Raw genomic sequence first — 23918 nt, forward strand, 5'->3', positions numbered from 1 at the left:
TACCGATATAATAATGTTATTGATTATTAACATTTCCTTTTGATTCTTTCTTAGAGTTTCTATCTCTTTGTTACCATACTCATCTGTCCTTGCATGCTTTCTTTTCTTTTCCCCATTAGGACGTTAACATATTAATAGTAGCTATTTTAAATTCTCTGCCTGAACATTTAAACATCTCTTTCACATTTGAGTCTGGTTTTGATGTTTGCTGAGTGTCTTCGGATAGTGTTTTCTTTCCTTTTGCCAAGACTTCTAATTTTGGTTGAAAGCCAGACATGTTGTCTTAGGTATAAGAACAGAGACAAATAGGCTTTTTACTATTAGCATTTATTTGAATTTGGGCAAAAGTTGGGCCATCTTTAATTCTTTTTGTACCTGTAAGTGTCAGAGGCTCCAAAGTTTCTAGTATCCTTGCTTATGTTTTTTTCCTGATTTGAGCTTTTCTAAGCACTCCTTCTCAGAGGCAGTATGTTCCCTGTACCTTTTCAGCTAGAAATCCATTTGTGTTTTACTGGAGACTTGTTGGCATGATGGTAAGTGTATAATGGGAGAGGAGGAGTTTTCTATAATATAATGATTAATCTCAGTTTTTTTTAGTGGGAATGCATATGTGGTCTGTGGCCTTCATAAATATTTCTCCAGTTGTTTAGTTTTTATTTTCCCCCTTTGCTAAGGCAGGAAAGCTAGAGGGGCTAGACTCTGATAAAAGCCATTCTCCACACTTCCTTAAGGCTCAGGCAAAGTCTTTTCCCTCAGAAAGTAGGTCATTTTTATGGAGAATGCTCTATTTCACAATGATTATTCACACCACCACCACAAGTCTATCCCCATTTACCCAGAGCCATGAGGGAAAACAGCGAAAACAAAAAACAAGAGAACCACCAGACAATCAAAAGAATCCCAAATGAAATCAAATAATTAAAAACAAAATTTACAAAAATGAAAAATAATTTTTAAAAAAAGCAGAATGCAAACTGAAGGAAAAAACAAAGAAAACAAAAGAAACACCCAAAGCAATAGAAAAAATGACCAAAAAAGGTAAGAACAAATAGAACAAAATAAAAGATAAAAACAAATTAAAACAAAGAAAGAAAACAAGGAAAAATACAGAACAAGAAAAAAGTAAAGTAGAAATATAAATATAACAATAAAAATATATTTTAAAAATTTAAAAACTAAATGAAAATAAAAGTAACAACAAATTTAAAAAACACAATAGGACAAAACAACACATTAAATAATAGTGATAATTATTTTCGTAGAGTCTCAGCTGTCTGTGTTCTTGCCCCCACTAAGAGTCACAGCCAACCTCCATCTCCCCAGGAGGTCCTCCAATACTTCTATGTAGGTCTCTGTACGTGCTGTGGGAACAGTGGGGACAGCTCAGACTCTGACCTGGCCCAACTCCCACTTGTACTAATCCTGAAAGTCCACAGCTGCTAGAACTAGATCAGTTTCAGTTGTGGGAATACTCATTGTCCATTCAGATACTCCATAGATGCAGGGTTTACCAAGGCGATTGTGGGCGTTTAATCTGTGGTCTGTGCATCTGCACAGAAAGATTTTTCTTCTTCTTCCTTAGTCGCCCCACCTCTGGTACTCAGCTGTGGTTTTAACCCCACCTCTGTGTGTGGTCCACCCACAGGATTGTGCTCCTGAGGCTGCCCTGGAGCACTTGAAAGTGTCCCGGTGAGGACAGGGTGTGGAGGTGGCACAGCTGCTGGGGTCGTTAGGGCCCTGGTGGCAACAGGTTCATGGAAAACTGTGAGCAATGCCGCCCTAGTGGGAGCCTTTCCTATCACCTGGTGGTTGGTGTGAGAAGGTCAGCCCTGGTGAGGGTTTCTCCTAGTGCCTGGTGGCAGGAACAAGAAGGTCAGCCCTGGTAGGGGCTTTTCTTAATGCCTGGTGGGACAGGAGACCAATGTGTGGGGAGAGAGAGGCTGCAATGGCAGCTCCACCACCTGCATATCACTCAACAGTGGTGTCTTTCTTCTATGGCAGTCTGGGTTTCCTCCACAAGCATTCCTCATTGTGGATTACCTCCCTCTCAACCCCTCAGGCTGTCTCCTCACAGCCAACAGCAGTCCTCCCCAGGGTTTTCTCTCCAATCCCATGTTCCAGCTCTCAGCCTCATGTGCACCAGTGGGCACACTTCCCAGTCTGGGGCATGCAGGGCTGTGGCATGGACTGTCTGTGTAGTTCTCACTCTGTTCTGTCTGCCACAGACCAGTCATTTTACCCTCCACTGATACTCCCCTTCTGTCTCAACTGATTTCCCTGTCAGTGAGGGAGCTTCCCCAGATGCGGGAACATCTCCTCTGCTTCAGCTCCCCTCCCAGGTGCACAGATCCCATCCCACTTCCTCTTTTCTTCTTTTTTCCTTCTTTCTTTTATCCTACCTGGTTATGTGGGGATCTTTTTTGTCCTTTCTGGTGTCTGAGGTCTTCTGCTACTGTTTTGCTGGTGTTCTGTGAAAGTTTTTCCATCTATAGATGTATTCTTGATGTATTTGTAGAGGGAGATGAACTCCACGTCTTCCAACTCCTCTGCCATCTTGGTTTCTCTATTATATATTTTAATTAATTTAATCTTCACAGTTACTCTAATAGCTGACATTATTACCTGTATTTGACAGATGAGAAAACTGAGGTAAAGGGAGGCTAAAAGTAAGGCCACAGAGCTAGTGACTGGTGGAACTAGGGTTTGAATCTGGACAGTCTAGCTCCAGGGCTCCTGAATTTAGCCTCTATCTGATAGTGGTTCTTATCATACTGATTTCTCACTTCATCCTTACTGTCAATAAAGTATTTTAGAATTTCATTTGTTCTTGGTTTCATGCATGAATATCTCACCTCATAAAATATGGTCAGTACCAGGATTGGAACCATGTTTCAGATTTTTCTGTATCTTGCACAGTATGTAACACAGAACCAGGTGCTAAACAAATATATTTTGATTGATTATTTTTTCTTAATCTGGTTTATTGAATTTCTAATTCATTCAGTCAAGTAATCAAAAGGATAAAGATAACATGACACATGTAAATTGTATTATTATTATTATCTGTATATATCAAAATACATCTTTCTGCATATTTTATAGGCCACAAAGGAACATGACTTTAAAAACACAACCACCACCACCACAAAACCATTTCACATCAATATCTATAACCATAGTTGAGAAAGAAAATATATGAGATGTGCCCTTGAATCTGAAATGGTGAGTACAGAATAAGCAAGCCCTCCCGACCTCCAGCCTCATTGTTTTTCTTTCCTTCATATAATGCCACATGTGACTACATAGAGTGAATCACACTTCAGCATTTTGTTAAGACATCAGACAGCAGGCCCAAGTAGACTCAGGCAGTACCTAGCCAAGAGTTACAATTTCTACTCTGTGTGACTTTGGACACAGAGTCTTGAGCCCCCAGGACACTTGGAACTCAGTATTTCCACTTAAAAATGAAGTTTGTAAGCTAACCTTCCTAACTCATGGACCAGCAATGAGGAATTTAAAACGTGTGTTTAAATACGCTGAATATAGTTTAAAACATTCAACAATACCCAGAAAGATTTGAACAAGTAGAGACACATTTCTTCTTAAGTGAGAAGTTCTGGCAAAGCACACGGTTTCATTATTCCCAAATTATAAGGTGGTCTCTGAAACATGTCCCCATCTATAACTCCGGAGAACTTTTCCTCTCCTGATCAAGGAGACAGGACCTCATTTTGTGGTGTTTTGTTTTGTTTTTTTTTCTTTTTTTTCTTGGAGACTAAAATTAACATATAAGTGGAGGAGACTTGAAAAATTGTAACTTTTCCCAAACCCTGGGCCCCTCTTTCTCTGTCTCAAACCTTTAAAACATGTAGAACAACTGTTTCTATATATATGATTCACAAAATCTGTGAAAGAAGCTCATGATATCAGCATTTTCTAGATCCCTAACAAAAGTCCTCTAATCCCCAAATCGCAAGATCATTATTTTGCATATTAACTGAAGTTCACAGAGTTTTAATTAAGTATGTAAACTAGTGATTTGGAAGGAATTCACTTTCACTCTATTCTAATTCATTAGCTAATAAAAAATATCTAAATATGCACATATCCAGTATTTTCATGAGGAGCATGTATTAATTTCGTAGGAAATGTAAATATTGAAGCACACCTGAGGTTATCATTAGTTTTCACAAATATCTCTTCTGATACAACATTGATCAGGCTCAGGTCAACTAATTCTTCATTGTCTAGAAAGGGTAAGAGCTTCAAGAAAAATTTTCAGCCTGCCTCTGAATGCAGTGATTGACAGGGCCATGAAAATAAAGCCTCACTGTCATGTTATAGGACAAAAAGAAATTGAATGCTCCAAAAAAACTTGAAAATTTCATCTTTTGTTGATAATCACTGGAAGCTGTCTTGTGTGTGAATTTCAAGATCAAGTGAACAGTTATTAAAGTTATTCAGTTATATATTATTATTAATAAAATCAATATTGTGAAAAATAATAAAATCAGTCAACTATGCTGTATTCTAATTTTTAGTCTAAATTTTCTGAATAATTGCCTCAATTTCCCACTCAGTAGGTATTAGAACTGTCTTAGGTTATTGAGATCACAAAAGGGAAAGAGGAATTTAGAAGAGAATGATACTGTCAATAAATGAAAATGGGCAATATCAAGTATTTCTATATTATTTTTGCATTCTAGTCATTAAAAAAATATATGATTAGGTTCCTATGGAAAACTCTCTATCAAGGACTCACTTGTTCTGATAGTTTCCTTTTTCAGAAACTACTATGCATCATGGTAAGATTCCTATGTGGCCAAAGCCCTGGATTCTCAGGATGGTATACAAAGGTTCTCATGTGCCAACCACTGTAAAAAAGCAAATCTTGGAGGCCAAGTCATTCTACAAACAAATGGGAAAGTTGTACTTTAAGAATGTGACTGGGTACTCATGTATATGCTTCACATAATTTATAAATCCTTATTTTCAGATGTAAATATTTTAGAATATACAGTTTGACTTTATGGCCATTGAAAATTGTCTTGGGTGGACAGTTAGGAGTGGTTCACTACAACCTTCTTCATAACTTTTTGCAGTTTTGCAGCTCTCCACCCAAGGATATTAGATCTCTTTTCATCATATTTTAACTATTCAAAGTTTACCACAGAAAATTTTCTTTGTACATCTCTTCCTCTTACCCCTTTCCTGGTCTTGCAATGGTTCAATGACTTCTAGCTTTAGGGGGTATTGCAAGTGTCTTTCTGGAGTTCCTCACTCACCCCATTCTCCTTGCCATGACAATAAAAGAGGTCTTCTTACAGGATACACATTCTCCAGGGCTCAGGATGTTGTAGCACTTCTTCTTTTGGGAAGATGTCCGAAATCTTTCACAGATGCTTCTCCCTAACATTTTCCTTATTTAGTAGAAAAATAAGTTCAACTTAATGTACTTCTCATTGTAGACTCCAGCCATCTACCTTAATTGGGAAGGGAGAGGAAGTGTTATAGAATGTTTCTTTCTCAGGGATTTTAGACATTTATTCTTATTTTCTCCTAGAACAGATATTGGAGGGTAGAGTGAGGGGACATTTAGAATATATTAGTCTCAATACTTTTTGTTTTGTTTTCCACTTTAGAGAATGCATGCATACAAGAAAAGTACTCAAATCATACTCAATTTCCAAGAAAAGTATAGAAAAAAGTATAGAAATCATTCTCATATACTTTTCAAAAAAGTGAACACACATGTAATTGGCACACAGATCAAGAAACAGGACATTGTCAGACTGTGGAAGTCACCTCCATGTCCATGTCTCCTAATCACTACCAAGACTAAGGGAAACCACTATCCTAAATTCTAATCCTATAGATTAATTTTGCCACTATCCTAACTTCTAATCCTATAGAATTACTTTCACTCAATAATATGCCTGTGAGGTTCATCCACAGTGCTTCATGTATTCAGAGCTCATCCATTTTAGTTGTTACATAGTATGCTGTTTGTGAATATATGATAATATATTTATCCATTCTAATTCTTTATAGTCTTTTGGGTAGTTTTCATTCTGAAGTCATTATAAATAGTGTTATTGTCAATAACTCTCTCACATATCTTTTGATAGATAGAAGCTCATTCTTTTGGGTATGCAAGTAGACTTGTTGGGTCAGAAGGTATGCATATGTTCAGCCTTAGTAGATATTCTTAACTATTTTCCAAAGCAGTTGTATCAATTTACACTTGTACCAGCAATGCATGAGAGATTGTTATTCCATATCCATGTCAGCAGTTTGATATTGTTTCTACATTTCACTTTAAATATTGTGCTGAGTTCTGATGAATTGCATTATGGTTTTAATTTTTATTTCCCTGTGATTAATTTTTACATGTCTATCAGCCACTTGGATATCCTCTTTTATTAGGTGCCTGTTTAAGACTTTTGTTCATTTCTACTTTGGGTTGATTTTTCAAACAGATTGTTAGAAATTCTTTCCATATTCTGGTTATGAATCCTTTGTTGAACATATTCTTTTCAATGATCTTCTTCATCTCTTATTAGACTGCCTTTTCACTCTTAGAGATATTTGTTTTTCTTAGAGATATTTTTTGATGAACATACTTTTTAAAAATTCCTATAATTAGGACTTTTTCTCTTCTGTTTAAGAATTTTAACCTACTATGAAGTCTTGATTATATTTTTACTATGTTTGTTCTAAAAGCTTTATTTATTTGCCTGTTATGTTTAAATCTGTAATTCATCTCAAGTTGGATTTAAGGATATCCACTCTACTGGGGCTCATATTTTGACTTTAAGGACCTTGTAAAGACCTTTTCAAGTAAATTGTACTAACATTAATGAAATTTCCATGAGTATTTTCCAAACAGAATTAAATTGAGTTTATGAGCTTCAGTTATTAATTTCCTACAGAACAAACTGTTTTTATTATTTAAATTTCTAAATAATTAAATTTAATTAAATAATTTAATAATTAAATTAAATTATTTAAATTCATGAGCTTAAAATGTTCATGATTAAATTTTACAAAGAAAAGTTGATTCAGTCTTAAAGATACATTGTCTTATGTTGAGTTCTTTTGTTGTTTTTACTTCACCTAATTTTTTGGTCAAATTTTCAAAAGAACTAAATTTTAACAAGAAAAAAATATTTTTCAATATTGAGTTGCATGAGCTGCTTGTATATTTTGGAGATTAATCCTTTGTCAGTTGCTTCACTTGAAAATATTTTCTCGCATTCTGAGGGTTGTCTTTTTGTCTTGTTTATGGTTTCCTTTGCTGTGCAAAAGCTTTTAAATTTCATTAGGTCCCATTTGCTTATTTTGGTTTTTATTTCCATTTCTCTAGGAGGTGGGTCAAAAAGGATCTTGTTGTGATTTATGTTATAGAGTGTTCTGCCTAAGTTATCCTGTAAGAGTTTTATAGTGTCTGGCCTTACATTTAGGTCTTAAATCCATTTTGAGTTTATTTTTTGTATGGTATCAGGATAGCTGATTCACTCTTTTGTACAGCAAAAACTACAACAACATTGTAAATCAATTATACTCCAATAAAGACGTATACAAAAATAATAAAATGCACAAAAAATAAAGATTTTTCTATTTTTTAGTTAATATATTTAAAGGTGTATACCTTCAATTATTGTTACTTTAAGCAACATTTGTTTAGTAATTAGATAAAGACTAACAGCTTGTCTTATTTATTAACTTGAGAAACATGGGAGTTCTCTTCAACTAAGAGAAACAGAGACAGAAAGAGATGGGGTGGGGTTGAAGAGTCAGAGATACAGTCTCACATATTCATGTTTGTACACACAGAATGTAAGGCAGGGACAAAACATTCTTGAGACACAACAGAGTTAAAATATCTTGAAATACAATATACATCCTGCTTCACTCCTAGGACAAAGCATCTCAGTCTTCTTCATTTGTGTTCTTAAAAGATTCCAGTGGCTGTCCTAACTGTTGATGACACCTGACAAGATAGATACACTTGCTATTTGAAGGATTTAGTTTTGCTAATCCCACACTAAAATAATGGTATAAAAGACATGTGAAATCACTTAATAAAATAAAGTTAATATATCCTCCAGATGTCTGTTTTACTGTCTGGACATTTTTTCCTGGAAAAACATTCTCAAATTGATTGGAACTTACTTAGTGAAATGTGCAAGGATTCACTAATAAATTAATGGAGTTCATTTACAGCTGCCTAAGTGAGACACGGTCATGGCTTCTTAGATCTGATTCTAACAGCTTCTAAATTCAAAGACAATACTGGTATTTCAGAGAAAACTGAGGGAGCCTGAAGGAGTTGGTATGTAAGGGGTTGGAAAGAATGGAAACAAAATTGGTCCAAAGCATATTCAATATTCAATGTGTCTCTGGAATGGAGATTATTTTGTGGTGAAAATGATCAAGACCCAAAAAAGACTCAAGAAGAAACTCTGACCTCTGTCGAAACTGCCTGAATAAGTTAGAGGGCCTATTACAAGAATAGAACTATAACTGTAGATAACTGCAATATGAACTAAGTGTGGTGGACAGAGAGGAACATAGCAAAGTCTGTTAAAATTCCTTTCTGTGTCCTTTTCTCTCTGAATGACCCAGCAAATATTTATTTACAAAATATTTGCTTTTCTATTTCCATATCATTTGCCCTTCTCCCCTTTGACATCCCAAACGCCTATACCCCTTTGTCTTTAGATGAAGATGGTATTGAAAGCAAGGACTTCAGCCATTTTGGTGAGTTACTCAGCTTTTTGGGGTCTCTGCCATGTTTACTTGCTATAAAGTTTTTGTTTGATTTTTTTCCTGTTAAGCTCTCTTGTGTCAATTTAATACTTAGACCAGCCAGAAGAAACTTCCAGAGAAAGTTTTCTTCCTCCCCAACAGAGTCAACAAATAATTATGTATTAATTGGTTTGAAAATTATTTTACATACATCAAACATATCTCTAAATTGCATGCTCCTTGAGGACAAGTGGGGATGACTTGATAGTAATATAATAGCTACATTTTTTTAGTGGTTTTAGGGGACTTTGAAAAGTATTATTTTTATCCCCAATATATTCTCCTCCTCTTTATTTTTATTTTATTACATTATTATTTTAATTTGTATTTTCTATTGGAGCATAGTTGATTAGAAATGTTTCAGGTGTTCAGCATAGCAATTCAGTTATACATATACTTGCATCTATTCTTTTTCAAATTCTTTTCTCATTTAAGTTATTACAGAATATTGAGCAGAGTTCCCTGTGCTATACATAGGGCCTTGTTGGTTATCTATTATAAATATAGTAGTGTCTATATAGTGTTAAGTATAGTGCATGTCAATCTCAAATTTCCAACCTGTCCCTACCTCCAACCCTTCCACCCTGGTAACCATAAGTTCATTTGCTAAGTCTGTGAGTCTGTTTCAGTTTTGTAAGTAAGTTCAATTGTATCATTTTTTTTGTTTGTTTAAGACTCCACATATAATCAATATCATATGATATTTCTCTTTCTCTGTATGACTTTCTTCACTAGTATGATAATCTCCAGGTCTATCCATGACACTGCAAATGACATCATTTCATTATTTTTAATGGCTGAGTAATATTCCACTGTACCACATCTTCTTTATCAATTTATCTATCAATAGACATTTAGGTTGCTTCCATGTCTTGGCTGTTGTAAACAGCTATGCAATGAATATTGGGGTACATATATAGTTTCAAAACATGTTTTTCTCTAGATATATGCCCAGGATTAGGATTGCTGTATCATAAAGTAGCTCTATTTTTAGTTTCTTGAGGAACATCTATACCGTTCTCATAGTGGCTATACCAATTTATACTCCCATCAACAGTGTAGGAGGGTTCCCTTTTCTCCACACCCTCTCCAGCATTTATTGTTTATAGATTTTTTTGATGATTGTCATTCTGACTGGTGTGAGATGATATCTCATTGTAGTTTTGATTTGCATTTCTCTAATAATTAACTATGCTGAGCATCTTTCCATGTCTCTCTTGGTCATCAGTATGTCTTCTTTGGAGAAATATCCATTTAGGTCTTTTGCCCATTTTTGGATTGGGTTGATTGTCTTTTCAATATCAAGCCAGATGGGCTATTTGTAAAGTTTGGAGACAAATCCCTTGTTGATCCCATCATTTGCAAATATTTTCTCCCATTCTGTGGGTTGTATTTTTGTTTTGTTTATGGTTTCCTTTGATGTGCAAAAGTTTTTGAGTTTTATTAGGTCCCATCTGTTTATTTTTGTTATTATTTTTATTATTCTGGAAGACAGATCAAAAAAGATTTTGCTGCGATTTATGTCAAAGTGTGTTCTGACTTTGTTTTCCTCTAAGATTTTTATAGTATCTGGTCTTATGTTTAGGTCTTCAATTCATTCTGAGTGTATTTTTGTGTATATTGTTAAAGAATGTTGTAATTTCATTTTTTGACATGTAGCTGCCCAGTTTTCCCAGCACCATTTATTAGAGACTGTCTTTTCTCCATTGTATAATCTTGCCTCCTTTGTCATACATTAATTGACTATAGGTGTGTGGGTTTATTTCTGGGCTTTCTATCCTGTTCCATTGATCTATGCTTCTGTTTTTATGTCAGTACCATATTGTTTTGATGATTCTACCTTTGCAATATAGTCTGAAGCCTGGGAGCCTGATTCCCCCAGCTTCATTTTTCTTTCTCAAGATTGCTTTGACTATTCAGGGTCTTTTGTTTCTCCATACAAATGTTAAGATTTTTTTTCTAGTTCTATGAAAAATGCCATTGTAGATTGCCTTGGATAATATAGTTGTTTTGACAGTATTTATTCTTCCAATCCAAAAACATTGTATATCTTTCCATCTGTTTGTGTCATCTTTGATTTCTTTCATCAGCTTCATATAGTTTTCAGAGTACAGGTCTTTTAGCTCCTTAGGTAGCTTTATTCCTAAGTACTTTATTCTTTTTGATGCAATGGTAAATGGGATTGTTTCTTTAATTTCTCTTTCTGATCTTTTATTTTTACTGTATAGAAATGTAAAAGATTTCTGTGCTTTAATTTTGTATCCTGTAGCTTCATCATATTCATTGATGAGCTCTAGTAGTTTTCTGGTGGATTTGGATTCTATTTTTTTTCTTTTTCTTCTCTGATTGCTGTGACTGGGACTTACAAAACTATGTTGAATAAAAGTGGTGAGAGTGACATCCTTGTCTTGTTCCTGATCTCAGAGGAAATGCTTTCAGCTTTTCACTGTTGAATATGTTGTTAGTTGTAGGGTTGTCATATATGACCTTTATTATGTTGAGATAGGTTTCCTCTATGCCCACTTTCTGGAGAGTTTCTATCATAAATAGGTGTTGAATTTTGCCAAAGGCTGTATCTGCATCTATTGAGATGATAATATGGTTTTTATTCTTCAACTTGTTGATGTGGTATATCACACTGATTGATTTGAGGATATTGAAAAATACTTGCATCCCTGAGATAAATCCCACTTGATCATGCTGTATGATTGTTGGATTTGGATTGGTAGTATTTGTTTGAGGATTTTTGAATCTATGATCATCAGTGATATTGGCCTGCAATTATCTTTTTTGGTTTTATCTTTGTCTGGTTTTGGTATCAGGTTGACATTGGGTCATAGAAGGAGTTTGGATGTATCCCTTCATGTGCAATTTTTGGAACAGTGTTAGAAGGATATGTATTAGCTCTTCTCTAAATGCTTTGTAGAATTTGCCTGTGAAACCATCTGGTCCTGAACTTTTGTTTGTTGAGAGGTTTTTTTGTTTTGTTTTTTGGGGTTTTTTTTGTGTGTGGTACACAGGCCTCTCACTGTTGCGACCTCTTCCTTTGTGGAGCACAGGCTCCGGACATGCAGGCTCAGCAGCCATGGCTCACAGGCCCAGCTGCTCCACAGCATGTGGGATCTTCCCAGACTGGGGCACGAACCCATGTCCCCTGCATTGGCAGGTGGACTCTCAACCACTGCACCACCAGGGAAGCCCTGTTCAGAGTTTTTTAATCACATTATCAATGTTAGTACTTGTGATTGGTCTGTTCATATTTTCTACTTCTTCCTGATTCAGCCTTGGGAGATTGTACCATTCTAAGAATTTGTCCATTTCTTTCAGGTTGTCCATTTTATTGACATATATTTGCTTGTAGAAGTCTCTTATGATTCTTTGTATTTCTGTGGTGTCAGTTGTAACTTCTCCTTTTTCATTTCTAATTTTATTGATTTGAGCCCTCTCCTTTCTTTTCTTGATGAGTCTGGCTAAAGGTTTATCAAATTTGTTTATTTTTCCAAGGAACCAGCTTTTAGTTTTATTGATCTTTGCTATTTTTTTCATCTCTTTTTCATTTATTTCTGCTCTGATCTTTATAGTTTCTTTCCTTCTACTAACTTTAAGTTCTGTTTTTTCTTCCTTCTCTAGTTGCTTTAAGTGTATGGTTAGGTGGTTTGTGATTTTTTTCATGCCTCCTGAGGTAAGATTTTATTGCTATAAACCTCCCTCTTAGAACTACTTTTGCTGCATCCCATAGGTTTTGGATTGTCATGCTTTCATTTTCATTTGTCTGTAGGTATTTTTTGATTTCCTCTTTGATTTTTTCAGTGATCCATTGTTTGTTTAGTAGTATATTGTTTAGCCTCCATGTGTTGGTGTTTTTTACAGCTTTTTTTCCTGTTGTTGATTTTTAATCTCATAGCATTGTGGTTAGAAAACTTGCTTGATATGATTTCAATTTTCTTAAATTTACCGAGGTCCACTTTGCAGCCCAGCATGTGGTCAGTCCTGGAGAATGTTTGATGTGCACTTGAGAAGAATGTGTATTCTACTGCTTTTGGATGGAATGCTCTATAAATATCAATTAAGTCCATCTGGTCTCATGTGTCATTTAAGGCTTGTGTATCCTTATTGATTTTATTTTTGTATAATCTGTCTACTGATGAAAGTGGTGTGTTAAAGTCCCCCACTATTATTGTGTTACTGTCAATTTCTCCTTTTATGGCTGTTAGTATCTGCCTTATATATTGGGGTGATCTTATGTTGGGTGCATATATATATTTACAATTGTTATATCATCTTCTTGATTTGATCCCTTGATCATTATGTAGTGTCCTTCTTTGTCTCTTATAACAGTCTTTATTTTAAAGTCTATATTTTCTGATATGAGTATTGTTACTCCAGCTTTCATTTGATTTTCATTTGTATGGAATACCTTTTTCCATTCCCTCACTTTCAGTCTTTATATGTCTCTAGATCTGAAGTGTGTCTGTTGTAGACAGCATATATATGGGTCTTGTTTTTGTATCCATTCAGCCAGTCTATGTCTTTTGATTGGAGAATTTAATCCACATACATTTAAGGTGGTTATCAATATGTTTATTCTTGTTACCATTTTGCTAATTGTTTTGGATTTGTTTTTGTAAATCTTTTTTCTTCCCTTCCTCTTTTGTTCTCTTTTCTTGTGAATTGATGACTAACTTTAGTTTTTTGTTTGGATCTTTGCGTGTGTGTGTGTGTGTGTGTGTGTGTGTGTGTGTGTGTGTGTGTGTATTGTAGATTTTGGGAAGTCTTTTTTCTTCCCTTCCTCTTTTGTTCTCTTTTTGTGATGTGATGACTCACTTTAATGTTGTGTTTGGATTACTTTTTCTTTTTTGTATGCGTATCTATTGTGGATTTTTGGTTTGCTGTTACCACGAGGATTTGATATAACAGCATATATATATAAAGAAGATTGTTTTAATTTGCTGGTCTTTTAACTTCAAATGCATTTCCAATATCCTGCATTTGTGCACTCTTCTCAGAATTGCTAGGTTTGATATTAACTTGTGTACAGATGATTTCCAACCTTTACTTTATGTTTGCCTTTACATGTGAGCATTTCTAATTTTCTTATTTCTAGTAGTGGCCTTTTCTTTTCTGCTTAGGGAAGTTCCTTTAGCATCTGTTGCAAAGCTGGTCTAGTGTTGCTGAATTCTCTTAGCTATTGCTTGTCTGCAAAGCTTTTGATTTCTCCATCAAGTCTGAATGAGAGCTTTGCTGTGTAGACTATTCTTGCTTGTAGTTTCTTCCCTTTCAATGCTTTGAATATATTTTGCCACTCCCTTCTGTGCTGCCGAGTTTCTGCTCAGAAATCAGCTGATAACTTTATGGGAGTTAGCTTGCATGTTATTTGTTGCTTTTCTCTTGTTGCTTTTAATATTTTTTCTTTGTCTTTAATTTTTGTCACTTTTATTACTATGCATCATGACATGTTCCTCCTTGGCTTTATCCTGCCTAGGACTCTCTGTGCTTCCTGGGCTTGGGTGACTATTTTCTTTCCCATGTTAGGGAAGTTTTCAGCTATTATCTCTTCAAATATTTTTGCAAGTCCTTTCTCTCTCTCTTCTCCTTCTGGGACCCTATAATGTGAATTTTGGTGCATTTGTTTTCCCAGGGGTCTCTTAGACGGTCTTCATTTCTTTTCATTCTTTTTTGTGTATTCTGTTCCACAGTGGTGATTTCCACCATTCTGTCTCCCAGGTCACCTATCCATTCTTCTGCCTCTGTTCCTCTGCTATTGATTCTTTCTAGTGTATTTTCATTTCAGTTACTGTATTGTTCATCTGTGTTTATCTTTAATTCTTTTAGGTCTTTGTTAAACATTTCTTGTATCTTCTCAATCTGTGCCTCCATTCTTTTTCAGAGATCTTAGATCATCTTCACTGTAATTTTCTGGTTGATTGCCTATCTCTTCTTCACTTAGTTGTTTTTATCGGGTTTTATCTTGTTCCTTCATCTGGGACATATTCCTCTGCCATCTCATCTTGTCTAACTTTCTGTGTTTGTGGTCTTCATTCCACAGACTGCATGGTTGTAGTTCTTCTTGCTTCTGCTGTCTGTCCTCTGGTGGATGAAGATGTCTAAGAGGCTTGTGCAGGCTTCCTGATGGGATGAGTTGGTTCCTGTTCAGTTGTGGGTAGAACCTATCCCTCTGGTAGTCAGGGCCATGGTCAGAAATAGTTTAAGCCACTTGTCTGCTGATGGGTGGGGCTGTGTTTTCACCTTCTTTGTTGTTTTGCCTGAATTGTCCCAGTACTGAAGCCTACAGTCTGTTGGGTGGAGCTAGGTCTTGGGGAAATGACAGCCTCCAGGAGGGGTCATGCCAATGAGTAGTTCCCAGTGCTGCTGTTGCCAGTGTCTTTGTCCCCACAGTGAGCCACATCTGCCACCCTGCCTCTGCAGGAGATCCTCCAATATTAGCAGCTAGGTCTGGCCCAGTCTCTTATGAGGTCACTGCTTTTTTCCCTGGATCCTGGTGTACACTAGATCTTTGGTGAACCATCAAAAAGTGGAGTTTCTGTTGCCCTCAGTCCTGTAGAATTCCTGCAGTCAAACCCCACTGGCCTTCAAAGCCAGATTCTCTAGGCACTCTTCCTCCTGTTGCCAGATCCTCAGGCTGGAAAGCCTGATGTGAGCCTCAGGATTTTCACTTCCGTGGAAGAATTTCTGTGGTATAATATAATTATTTTCCAGTTGGTGAGTCACCCATCCAGTGGATATGGGATTCAATTTTATCGCAGTTGTGCCACTCCTACTGTCTCATTGTGGCTTCTTCTTTGTTTTTGTTTATAGCATATCTTTTTTGGTAGGTTTTATCATTTTGTTTGTTGATTGTTGCTCAGCATTTACTTGTGATTTCAGTGTTTTTGTAAGGAGGGGTGAGCTCACGTTCTTTTACTCTGCCATCTTGTGAGCAATTCCTCCTCCTTCTCCTTTTTTTTTTTTAAATGACTGAAATTCCATTTCCATAAACCAAAGCTTTTCATTACACAATTAGAAACATACCTTAAAATGGGAGTGACTAACACTGAAGTATAAATATTGTGAAATAAAATTCATATTTTAAGGTAAAACAAGAAAAATTTAAACATAAAAGATTTTCTCTGTCCTTTGGCCTCATCTCTTCCCAGTATGGTGTACTGTGTGTCTGCATTATTCATTGACCAAATCTCCTCCATCCACATAAAAAACAACATTCTCCTAACACCAACAAAACAACTCCTTAAAAGATAATATTCCTTCTTGGATAAGGAGCCATGATGGTGCTTAGATCTGGATTGTGTAAACTATCAATGATACATCATTTAATGTACCACCCCCATCTCAAGAAACTCATATAACTGTGCTTTGACTTCCAACAGGAGGATTGGTTCTCAGCATTTTCTGAGATGCTGTTCCCAGATTATAGTTCTCAATTTGGTCAGAATGAAAATTTTAATTTCTTTCTAATTGAATGAATAATTTTTGGTCAACAGTAATAATTTGAAAGCCTATTTGGACAGCAATTTGTATAATTGAGATGAATGAGGGATCTTACAGTAAGTTCTCTCCTGCAGGGAATCTGGGAAAAGAATGAGACTGTCCCAAAGACACACAAGGTGTCTGAATGAGAACCTGGGTAGTCAAAGAAATGTTACTTTAATAAGGTTTTACTGGGAAGCTGGTCCTAAGGGTAGCAACAATATCCTACACTTTTATTATGTATCCCCATAGTATCCCAAATTTTGAGATTTTTGACTGACAAAGTAAATACAGCTAAATTTGTCTGATATCTTTGAAATAATGATAATTATACCATGTGAATTCATAGATAAATAAATTATCAGTTAAATAATTTTTTTTGTTAGGTAAGAAACATCTTCCAGTTATGGCTGTTATAATTGAGTTAATACATTCTCACTATATATAATATACCAAATTGAGTTTGTTTAAAAAAAATTATTACAAGCCTTTCCTTTTAAACAGACTAGGTAGTTGCTGCTTCTAATTCTAAGCTTTTCCTCTGCTCCCAAATAATAAATATAAAAGGAAGTGGTTACATAGATTTATGGTGTGATTTCATGGCACTATAGTGAATATTTATAACTATAGAACCTTGTAAAAAGCAAAATCTGATATTTAACTCAAACAGTCTGGACTCTATCCTCTGTGGGAAAACATATGTTTTCTTATAACTTAAGGCCATCTTAGGAGAACAAACACACATGGCATTAAATTTGTAACATTTTGTGAGCGTGTGTGGAGAATTTATTTTTTCCAGTCATTTTTACCATAATTTTTCATAATTGAAAAGCTTTATTCTCATTGTGATACCTTGTTTCTAGCTATAAAAATGAGAATTATTTTTCTTCAGAAATGTTTGATTTAAAAAAGATACAAACAATTTGTCAAGTTTAGGTTTTCAGATACAATTTGTGCATTTTACAACTTCACCCAAATAAAAGTTATTTTTCCCAAGAGGTCAATGTTCTGAAATGCATAAACAAGTTATGGACACCATAAAATTACTTGGCACTTTTTCGAAAAACAAAGGGAGAAAAAGCCCTTTAACATATCTTAAGAGCCCGATATGTCTCTGTTTTCTACATCAAAGCTAATCACTGTAAATTGTGGAAATATTGCCCATAAGAAATGTCAAAGGTATCTTCAATAGAACAATTTCTTCTCAGGGATTTCTCTCTGCTTTTCTGTTTTATCATTTTTTACATAAATTCCAAGTAGCATCAATCTAATTTGTCTCTCTACTTGGAGTTTTTTTAACCCCCTTGAAAGACATCTTGAAAAAACTGTTAAAAATTCTGTCAGTCTAAACTTAATGCCTTTGTGAAGAGGCACGAAAGCAAACTGGTAGGGTTTAGAAAAGATCCATGCAGCAGTTGTCTTCTGTTTGCACCACAAGGATTAAAAAACTGAACTACATGATCACCATTTTAAATAGGAGAGTATACACACACAAAGACAAAAAGCAACTTTCTAAATTCTCTTGACCAATAGAACACTCCCTCCATGCTGAGCTCAAATTCTGATATGGGAAAATCAGCCTCTAGTTCTTATCCTCTGCTCTTTAATCATTTATATGATCTGCCTGGTCCCCACAAAAGGTTAGAGTCCTACATTCCCATGCTGAAATAGATCATTAACCATATGTCTCATGCCACATTTGTGCAACATTGTATCACACATGTGATGTTCCCACTGGTCCACTTGGAATGCCCTCCTTTTAGCCTGGTGCTAATCTAACTCTTCAAGGCCCACCTTCATCCAAGAACTTTCCTGAACTTAGATAGTGACGTACAAGTCAGTATTTGATCAAGCTTGGAGAGGGCCAAGGACAGTGTTCCAGCTGGGCCTTTGACAAAAGTCACCATCTGTTAATTCACAAGTTAAGAGGCAAGATGAGTCACCAGTGAATCTACACACTCAATTAAAAAATGTTTTGTTGACTCTAGGTTACCTTTCTTTTTCTTTTTTTCCTCCACCCTCCATACATGCTTTTCTGACAACTTGGAGGATCAAAGAGGTCAAACTAGAAAGCATTGAATTTCCTTTTCACTTTCAGAAGAGGCTAGTTGTTAGAAACCTGCAGTTTCCTTAGGATAGGAATTGTATCTTCTCTCCTGCGTACCAAGCACATGCATGACTGGGAACACTGTGCATGAGTAATCATTAACATATTTGATGAACAAACGAGGAAATAAAAGCTCTTTAAATGGGGGCAAGGGATGAATTTAGCTGAGTCATTTAAGCATGATTGGCTTTAGCGGGAAGTGGAACAGATGTTATTTAAGGGGAAATGGTCTCTGATCAGAAATAATTATTCCACTGTTGATCAGTCTCAAAAATCATTCCTCAGAATCATATTTAAGAATCCAATATACAATGAATATCCTAATGAGAGATAGTTCTTTCAGTTGTTAGCAGCTATTATTTTGGTAGCTGCAGCTATTACTGGAGTGAATTGCAACTGCAACAGCTAGGGAGTGTTGCAGAGAATTTATTCCACAATAGGGAAGCAAGAACACAAAAGACAAGGGGTGCCAGGTCTTGGAATGTTGGTAGAACACACTAAATGAATGTTATTCTACAATGAAAACTCATGAAATCATACAAAAAAGAAAACATACACTAGAGAACATTTATGTTCTTCTATTCATGAGAGTACATGAGCCTGACCATGACCTACCGACTCCAATAAGTGACTACCTGAAGACCTGGGTTGTAATTAATAACACAATTATGATGCTGACTTCTCACATCCAGTGTTCTTTCTTCAACATTTCCATTTGAAAATGGTATTTTGATCTTCACCTATTAATTATTTTTTTTAACTGATCAGTGACTTGAGAGGCATTCTTCCCAGTTCTATTTGATAGCAGGATCTTGCATCAACTCTTGGTTGAATGATGAAATTTATTTTCCTTTCTAATTGATATAATCTCCCAGGCTCTGCTACTGTGAGGAAAAGGCTGGCACTGGGAAATAGGTAGGGCTTGTTAAAGGAACTAAGAATGAAACAGAAGGCAATCTGAGGATGTTGCAGGGATATCAGACTGATTCAAAACCTGGTCACTTCTTTTCTGGCACATGCTCCTAAATCTCATATATTAGAGACTATTTTTTTTAAATCTCTGATTCTTATGCACGTACCTTAACAGTTTGGGAGATCAAGACTGGTGTATACTGTGTTAACATATTTGGAAAAAAAGTGTGGAAGTAAGAAGAAAAAAAAAAAAAAAAAACAAAATGATGAAACATTGTAAACCAATTTAAAAACAAAATCTAAATGTCACACTATATATCATCCTATAATGAATCTCCTACCATGTCCTTCACTGTCTTCTTCCTGCTTTGACTCCATGCTAGCCAGCATCAGCCATGGACTAATATCTGTATATATTTTTCAACAAGCAGCACTGAACAAGTGGTTCTGGTGGAAATTTCCCAATTTGAATTTTAGAATAAAAGAAGACTGTGTCTTGGCAAAATAGTGAATTAAGTCCATATCTTTGTTGACATTGACAGCCTCTCAGATCTGCATCACTCTCATCTCTGATGTTTTTTGTGGGTTTTTGTTCTCTCCTCCTTCTTATGGTCATCAGTGTCCACAGCCCCTATCTCACAGACCAGCTTTTTGTGAAGCATTAGGAATTCATTTACATTAAGGCATGAGTATCTAAGAGCAGCTTTTAGTGGATAATTTGTACAAAAAAAATAGAGATGTTTTGACTAATGAAATTGCAAGTATCAATCATCAAGCTATGTGTATATGGGAAGAAGATTGGGCAAAGTCTGAGCAAGAGTGTGAGAAGAGAGTCCCTTGTCTGGGGAAGCCGCTTAGAGAGTTTGGCCACTCATTCATGGACCTGATGGTTCTTTTTAGAAAAATGGAAGAGGGAGAATGGGAGACCTGACTACTACTCCAGGACCATTAAGAAGTTCAATCATTATCCTATGTCTTAGGTATGGTTCCACAAAAGCCAATACTGGATTGAGGTACAAATAGTAAAATTCAGAAGTTAGTCTCATTAAAATCTGAAAGTAAAAGGATTTCAAGATGGTGGAGAAGTAGGAGGATATGGGGTTTATCTCGCTTCACAAATGAATCAAGAATTCATCTACAGGGCTTCCCTGGTGGTGCAGTGGTTGAGAGTCCACCTGCCGATGCAGGGAATACGGGTTTATGCCCCAGTCTGGGAAGATCCCACATGCTGCGGAGCAGCTGGGCCCGTGAGCCATGACCACTGAGCCTGTGTGTCCGGAGCCTGTGCTCCACAACAGGAGAGGTCACAACAGTGAGAGGCCAGCGTACTGCAAAAAAAAAAAATAAATAAAAAATAGAATTCATCTACAGATTGAACAATTCCCAGGGAGCACCGACTGAACATGAGCAGAAGACCTTGGACACAGGAAAGGACAGGAAAGATCCCCAAGTAACCAAGTAGGATGAAAGAAAAAAGAAGGGAAAAAGAAGAGGAGAGGAGGGGATGGGACCTCTGCCCCTAGGGGGAGCTGAGGAAGAGGAGAGGTTAACTTCTGAGGAATCCCACTTACCAATGGGGAAATCAGTTGGGACAGAACGGGAGCATATGAGGCTGTTGGAGGAGGGTGAAAAGGTCGGTCTGTAGCAGACAGGACAGAGTGAGACCTACACAGACAGTACATGCCACAGCCCTGAGGGTCCCAGACTGGGACATGTGTCTACCAGTGTGCATGAGTGCTGGGAGCTAGGATGCAGAGATTGGAGAGCAAACCCAGAGAGAAAACTGGTGTTGGCTGTAAGGAGATAGCCTGAGGGAATAGGAGGAAGAAAATCTGCAATTGGGAATGCTTATAGAGGAAATCCGGTCTACCATAGAAGCAAGGTGCCACCACTGTTGAATGATGTGCAGGGGTGGAGCCACTGTTGCAGCCTCTCTCTTCCCATGCACCAGCCCCTGTCCCTCCCAGGTGTTAGGAAAGAGCCCTGCCAGAGCTGGCCCTCATGCACCTGTCACCAGGCACTAGGAAAGGTCCCCGCTGAGGCTGGCACACATGTTCCTGTCTCCAGGCACTAGGGAAAGACACTAATAGGGCTGACCCTCACATTCCTGTGGCCAAACATTAGGAAAGGCTTCCACCATGTCTGGCCCTTGCACGCCTCTCACTAGGCACTAGGAAAAGTTGCCATTGATCCTCTCATGATGGTCACTGAGTTCTAGGAAAGTCTCCTACTAGGGCTGGATCTCTCATGCTCATGGCAGCCAGCTTCCCCACACACCTCCTCACTGGCAAGACTGAATCTTTCGTGGCCACTGACGCCCTTGCACACCTGTTGCTGCTAGGGCTTCTACGACCCTGGCAGTCATGCTACCTCCATGCCCTGTCTTCACTGGGACAGACCTGAGTGCTCCAGGGCAGCCTCAGGAGAAGAGCACTGTGGATGGCCCACATGCAGTGGTGAGGCTAAAACCACAGCTGAGCCCCAGGGGTGGGGCGACTAAGGAAGAGGAATGAAAATCTTTCCAGGCAGCTGCACAAGTCACAGGCTAAATCCCTATGATTGGCTTGGTGAACCCTCTATCTATGGAATAACTGAATGAACTACGAGTGTTCCCACAACTGAGATAGGTCTACCTTTAGTAGCGGTAGATATTGGGGCAAGTACACATGGGAATTGGACCAGGTCAGAGTCTGAGCTTACTCCACAGTGTCCACTACAGGTACAGGGACCTACATAGAGGTATCAGAGGGGCTCTTGGGGAGGTGGAGGTTGGCTGTGGCTCATGGTGGGGGCAAAGACACTGACAGCTGAGTCTCCAGAAAAATACTATTATCACTATTATTTTTTAATGTTTTGTTCTGTTGATGTTTTTTATTATTATCTTTAATTTTTTTAATTAAAAAATTTAATCTTTTTTATTTATTTATTTTTACTTCACTTTTTTGTTGTTTTGTTTTTCCTTGTTTTTGTTTTTATTTTCTATCTTCTGTTTTGGTTTTAATTTTTTGTGTGTTTGTTTTATGTTTTCTTTTTCTTTTCTTTTTTTTTTAGTTTACATTCTGCTTTTGTTTTGTTTCTTGTTTTTTTGTTTTTCTTAGCTTTGTCTTTAATTGTTTGATTTCGTTTTGGGGGGTTTTTTTTGACTAGTTTTGCTCTTGTTTTCTGTTTTCTTTGTTTTTGTTTCTTTTTTTGTATGTGTGTGTTTGTTAGGTTTTTTCTTTTTTTTTTTTTGCATGTTTGGTTTTGCTATTATGATTTTTCTTGGGTTTTATTTGTCCATTCACTTGTTTTCCTTTTTAAAAAATTGTTGTTGTTGTTTCTTTGTTTTTGTCTTTGCTATTTGTCTTGGGTTTTGCATATCTGTGTGTTTTCTTCCCCCGCATTTTTTTTTTTTTTTTTTTTTTTTTTTTTTTTTTTTTGCTGTACCATGTGTCCTGTGTGGTCTTGGTTCCCCAGCTGGAGGTTGGGTCTGAGCCTCTGAGGTGGAAATGCTGAATCCAGGGCACTGGACTGCCAGAGAATTCCCAGCCCCGGGGAACATTAATCTGTGAGAGCTCTCCCAGGAGTCTCCATCTCGATTCCAAGTCCCAACTCCACCCAACTGCCTGCATGCTCCAGTGCTGGAAACCTCATGCCAAACAACAAGCAAGAGACAAACATGAACCCACCCATTAGAAGACAGGCTGTCTAAAGTTGTACTAAGCTCACAGACACCCCAAAACACACCACTTAACGTGGCCCTGCCCATCAGAGGTACAAGATCCAGCACCACCCTCCACAGCACAGGCCACAGCCCTTCCCACCAGTAAGCCTACATAAGCCACTGGACCAATTGCACTCACTGTAGGCAGAGAACAGAAGCAAGAGGAACAACAACCCTGCAGCCTGTGGAAAGGAGACCTCAAACACAATAAGTTACTCAAAATGAGAAGACAGAGAAATATGTTGCAAACGAAGGAGCAAGGTAAAAACTCACAAGACCAAATAATTGAAGAGGAAATAAGCAATCTACCAGGAAAAGAATTCAGAATAATGATAGTAGAGATGATCCAAAATTGGGGAAATAGAATGGAAGCACAGATCAAGACAATACAAGAAATGTTTAACAAAGATTAGAAGTACTAAAGAACAAGTAAAGAGTGATGAACAGCACAAAAACTGAAATTGAAAACTCACTAGAGTGGATTTCCCTGGTGGCACAGTGGTTAAGAATCTGCCTGCCAATGCAGGGGACATGGGCACAACCCTGGTCCAGGAATATCCTACATGCCAAGGAGCAACTAAGCCCATACATGACAACTACTGAGCCTGTGCTCTAGAGCCAATAAGCCACAAGTACTTAACCCATGTGCCACAACTACTGAAGCCCTTGTGCCTAGAGCCCGTGTTCTGCAACAAGAAGAGCCACTGAAATAAGAAGTCTGCACACCACAACAAAGAGCAGCCACTGCTCACCACAAATAGAAAAAGCCTGTGTGTAGCAATGAAGACCCAATGCAGCCAAAAATAAATAATAAATAAATACACTAGAAAGAATCAATAACAGAATAACTGAGGCAGAAGAATGAATAAATGAGCTGAAAGAGAGAATGGTGAAAATAAC

This window comes from Kogia breviceps, chromosome 15 (assembly GCF_026419965.1).
Source record: "Kogia breviceps isolate mKogBre1 chromosome 15, mKogBre1 haplotype 1, whole genome shotgun sequence".
Taxonomy (NCBI): Eukaryota; Metazoa; Chordata; class Mammalia; order Artiodactyla; family Physeteridae; genus Kogia; species Kogia breviceps.